Raw genomic sequence first — 6,060 nt, forward strand, 5'->3', positions numbered from 1 at the left:
TTTATAAAAAGTATGAAATTACAACATGAAAAACACGTGACAACCTGCCCGATATAAACATTGACATTTATGAAAACAGGTTACTCTTGTCTTGAGATCACAGTTCAACCTTTCAGTTAAAACCTAACTTCATTTAATAGTTATTGCATGTCAGTGTAGTTTTATTGCGTTCACCTGTTCACCCAACAGATAGGCTATACTGTGTCTATCGATACGATTGTATTGGAATTTTAGTCTGGAGGACAGAATTCACAATAATTAGCCAATATTCTATTGTAAGAGTGTCAGTATGCAGACCTATAGCCTAGAGAAAACAAGAATTTATGGAAATGGGCTTAAAACCTTGTTGTTATACCCCTAAAATCTGTATATTGAATAATAATAATCTATTTATATTGAAACCATGAGGGTCTCTGAGAAATGTACCTAATATTTAATAATATAGGATTTTGTATGCAATAACAATAATAATACATTTAATATGTAGGGTGAAATCAGGTTGATTGGGACACTTTTTCCAATTCATCTCAATGGCAAAAAGTGTCTCAATTACCCTGAATTCACCCTATTATATGTATAACGAAACTTATACTTAGCTAATCAATAAAATTAATGAATTAATTAAATAATAACATTTCATTGTATAGCCTCGATTAAGCGCTATAAAACACGCAGGCCTGTTTATAAACGTACAGACTATAAATAATAACTTTTTTAAAACAAATATGAATGAAAATGCAAAAGTATTAGCCACTATATAACAAAACTTTGATTTCCAAGACAGCATTATTGATGATCAAGGGCTTTCTGTAGATCTCTGTCGTTCAAATGTTTTATTTCCTTATTTTCTTTTTCTTTACTGTATGACTTCATATTGGGCGACTGGCTTTAAAAAAGGTTTCATAAAAACGAATAAATCTTGTGTCGATTATGTAAACAAATAGTTTCGACACAAACCGAGTAACTATGATTTTTTGTCTATTTGTGAACTTTAAACGACTCTCTAAGAGGCTGTTCAAATTGCTGCACTACCTCATTATAACCAGGAGATGGAGCAATACATTTTCCTCCCACATTTCCCCCACTAATGACTGCTAATAATATATTCATATTGGTTACCATGAACTTTAAAGAAAAAGCATTCGGTTTTTATTTTCCTTGAAACACATCACATAAAAAAATTACAAATCACAAACATCTGTGCTAAACATCTGAGTGAACACAAGCCTATTATATAGCCTACATAAAATAAACTAGCCCATATCGCTCTAGAGAACACTAGTGAATCTAGCAATAAAACCGATTGGTTTTGTTTTTGAAACAACCGTAAAGTTTCATGTGGAATCTGCGCATGGCAACTAGCGACACTCGCGCGGTCTCTATGGAGGATGCGGCGAGCTGAGATGCTGAACGGAACCGGGAAAACTCCGCCGTCACCCGCCGCTGCTGCACAATTCAGCCTGCAGACATCAACACAGCTGCGGAATAAACACTTACACACCCGTATTCCTGACGCCCCGGTAATGGCGGATGAAAGGTAAGATTGCGCATGTCGGCACATGATGAAACTGCATGCCTGTAAAATCAATAGGTGACTGATTATGATGTCTTTGCGTTCAAAACCTAAACATTTAGGCTTAAGAATTTAAGCCTTATTATCTGAATCTTGGATTTACAGTAAGAGTTTGTTTGGGTGTTACTGAAACACTTAATCGGATCAGACCAGAAGAGAACCCTATGGAAGGCCGTAATGGTCAGTTTCAACAGAAAAAAAAAAAAAAAAAAAAAAAATTATAAAAACCCAAGATATTGTGACAAGATTTTAGTCATTTCCTTCAATGTCAGCTCCACATTTATACAAACTTTTATTTTGAAATGCCCACTTAACCATGTCTTTAACGAACTTCACAGTTTGCAAACTTATATAGGCCTACTTCTGATTTTAAAAACATCTCAATTATACGCAAGCATCACCTGTAGCTGAACCTCATCCATCCTATCCCAAAACTGCAGAACTGTCTCCCACACTGACGTCATTACGCTGATTGGCCGGCAGGTGGCGCTGCTGGAAGTACATTCTTCCTACTGTAACCTTGAAGCAAATTTAACTGCCAGTTTGATGTGTTTTTATTTGGCCTCATAAGAAGACGTGAGCTAGTAGCCTAATTTTGATTTTTTTTTTTTTCGCTTAAAAGATAAGCTCAATTTTAGTTAGTTTGTTAGTTTCCTGATTTTGTCTCGAATTTAAAAGTATGTCCACACAAAATGGCTGCCAATCAGAGCGCGTCATTCAATCATGTGCGTTACAATCATCTGTATATCCTCAATGTAAAAGCATAAGGGAAAACATTAATGGGGGTTTAGTTTCAGTTTTATTTAATCAGAATACAGGTCGGTTAGTTGACTAGTTTAAACAAATCTAATCATTCAATGCTGCTTATAAAACAAAAGAATTAGTCTTAATGTAAGAATTTCATTCAAGAATTTATTTAGGGCTACAAACAACACTGAATGTTCTGCTGATTATATAGGCTACGTTTACAGAAAAGTAGGATTTTTAAAAAATCCTTAAGCCTATCAAAAGAGCAAGAATGACTTTGTTTTTTTCAACAGGTGTTTGTCGGATTTGACAGGACAGTTTGACACTAATGAACTTTCCAAAGATTGTCGGAAGCTTCGTTTCATTATTCACACCATTCTGGATCTGAAAGATCTCTTCACATCATATAGCCTACAGGTATGCTGGAATATAATTTAACCTCTTTATGTAAACTGCTGACTTTAACTTAAAAGCATCACAATAAAACACGCGCGCAAATAATAGCCTAATTATATTTAAAAAGGCCTATTGTCATTAAATTTGTTTGTGTCTGAATTAAAGCGCGCGTTCCCGCTCTCGTTATTCGCGGTTTGGATTAAAGGAGCGATTTAAACTCCTCTTACATTTCACAGGCTCTATGAAATATTCATGCTGGAAAATTCCTCCATTCCGCATAAATGAACGCGCCACCAGCAGCCTAAACAAAACTAACAGAAACGAACCTCGGTCGGTGCATTAGCCTGAAACATGCAACAGAAGAATTATAGATATTAATCAAAAAATAATCATTGCACTATTTTGACTCATCCACAGGGTCAGACACGGAGTATACATACAGCATGGCCGTGCACTCCATTTCAGGTGAGTAAGATAGCCTATTTATAAAGTGTGTAGACTAGAAATAAATACAGCTAACAATAATATCCTTTGTGAGCGCGTGAACATTATAGAAGCAGATCAACAGTTTGGTCTGAGAGCTCATGGACCTTTATTAAACCATGTCACAATCATATAGCCTAAATATGATCATAACATGTGATTAAACTAGTTAAACAAAAGAAAAACACGTCGTTCGCGCAGTTTAAGTGGGTGGGTGACTCAAAGACGGACGGAGAGGAAAAGAATCCTCCCGAATGCTCTGTTCATACTTCCGTTCGACGTCATGATTTAATTGTGACGTAATGAAGGAGCGTTCGGGCTGAAACATAAATAACCCACGTTAGATGTTACTATTTTACAGCGAATGCTGATGCGAGCTGTTAAAATGCTTAGAATGCATAGAAAATATTTTAGATGTAAGCCACGTGTCATATGTTGTGTATTAGCTATTTTGAAGCAAAGATAACACATGCAGCCAGTTCATTTACATTTTTTTTTGCAAAGATTAACCATGATAAAATAATAATAAATTAACATGAATTAATACATTAAAGCTGTTAGATTTGCTTAACGAGTCATTTTCGTGTATTTAAATAGATCAAATTTTTAACACGTGATTTAAAAAAAAAAAAATGTTAAAAAAAAAAAGCATATAAACAGCGTTTTAAACAGAAATTAGGCAGGTAACAAATCTGAAATCCAATAACGTTTTAAAAACGTTTTCGCAATTTAAGGGAAACGAAAAATAGGTCTATAAAACAACACATGAAATGTATAAAATGGCAAAAGAAACAACTGATCATCTCCCTGTTTCAAGTCTTTCTGTGTGTGACAAAATGCCCCAAAATCACGATAAAGACGAATATTTTTAACTGAGACTCAACTGTAACAATTAGCCTACAGAAAACTGTATGCTGTAGAAAATGTTCATTTAAGATCTCTAATTTTAACCCCCTATCAGCATGAAAGTCGTTTGTGTCTGGTTTTAAATGTATGTTTGTTTTAAGAACTAATTATAACTCTAATATCGTGTATGTTTTGAAGAAGTCCTTACCTTATAATGAAAGCATTTGTCTCTGCAAGAACAAATGATGTAGCAGCAGCCTTCACATGTAAAACTGATAATGAAGCATTTAAAATATCTTCCCCATATATACTCGATATTTACCTCTGGTTAGTATTGAATCGGTTCTAATACACGGTCGGGTTTGTGTTGGCGTCGGTGGCTAATTTAGGAGAGATGGACTAATTGAACGAATGCAGCACTAAACCAAAAGAAAAGAGAAGAGCTGAATAAACTCTGTGAACTCTATTGACAACTATGCGTTTCCTCAGGGGTTCGGCTGGGTGGGGGTGGGTGAGGTGAAGGTATGGCGGATCCGAACTGCTCAATACATCCGAAGAGTCGAAGAAACACTCCAATCACTTTGTTTTGTATATAAGCACGAAGCATCTCTGTAAAGCTTCTGTTGTAACCTCAGATTATTGATGGGCTAAACTGGGATCTTGTCTGCTGGCAATGTTAAGAAATTTCTTTCAATTCAATTAGTTTAATTAAAGATTAAACTAATATTTTCATATTCAGTTGGGAAGTCCAAGTAAACGACCAATTTCAAGACCCAAGGAGTGTTTTCAGGGTGCTTTTGTATATATATATAGTTCTTTTAAATGTTATGCATTTGAATGAAAATGTCAATTGGTAAACCATTTTGCATTTCAATAGCACATATTTGCATAGTCCTGATTTAAAAGATATAATTAATTTCACATGTCACTGATTTAATTTCTGTGGTGTTTGATTATAAGTTTGGATTTGAATAATCAGAAAAGTTGGTTTGTTCTAAAATGAAAACAAGAGATTCTTCAAAAGTTCAACTCTTGTTAATCATATGGTTATGAACTTTTTTAGGATTGCAACAAACTACACTCTTAAATATAAAGGTTCCAAAAGAAGGTTTTGATGCCATACAAGAAACATTTTGGGTTCCACAAAGAACCTTTCAGTAAACAGTTCTCAAAAGAACTATTTTTTCTTAGTGTGAAAAACATTTTAATAATCTAAAGAACGTTTTTCCACTATAAAGAACCTTTTGTGGAACGTAAAGTTTGTTAAAGGTTCTTCATATGGAACCATCAATGCCAATAAAGAACTTTTATTTTTAAAAGTGATAACTGAACACTTGAAATTTAAATTTTGAGCAATATTTTGCTTTAGTATGTATTGCTGTTTTATCTCACGTTTAAATATAATTTGAATGACATAAGTCTTGTGTTATTGATTTAATGAGAGCTTAAAATTAAACTAACGCTTTCATAACTGTTATATATAATCGACAAGTCCCTAGATTTTAGGAAAGATTCACTGATGTTAGTTAAGCATTAAACTCAACAGGTCAATAATCTGCTAGCCTACATGAAATATTCATCGGAACTAAAATGTTGAATAACCTTCTGCTGCTGATTTACGCCTCGCTGGTGCTTCTGTTTTATGTAAACTCTAAAATCGAATGCGTATTTTTTTTTATTTTTTTTTTACCTCAGATCAATATCTGATCAGGTCTGTTGTTTTATACTATTCTTACTGTCCGGTTGCGTTTCCAATAAACGATGAGTAGCTAACATCTTTATTTTTTAACATCTGTGCTGGAGAACTTTTCGTTGCTTTAACGGGATCAAACGGGGACATGTAGGGTGTGTCCGCGACCTCGTGGGACGTGTTTCCCGGCACTCACGGGACTGTTTTATGAATGGTGGATGGGAAACCCTCATGCAGGAAATGAGAAGCTCCATAACATCTGACACCGGTGACCAGTTCCGTGACCTGCGCCGTAATGGCACGACCACCACCATCCCCTCCACAC

This window comes from Ctenopharyngodon idella, chromosome 20 (genome assembly GCF_019924925.1).
Source record: "Ctenopharyngodon idella isolate HZGC_01 chromosome 20, HZGC01, whole genome shotgun sequence".
In the NCBI taxonomy this organism is placed as follows: domain Eukaryota; kingdom Metazoa; phylum Chordata; class Actinopteri; order Cypriniformes; family Xenocyprididae; genus Ctenopharyngodon; species Ctenopharyngodon idella.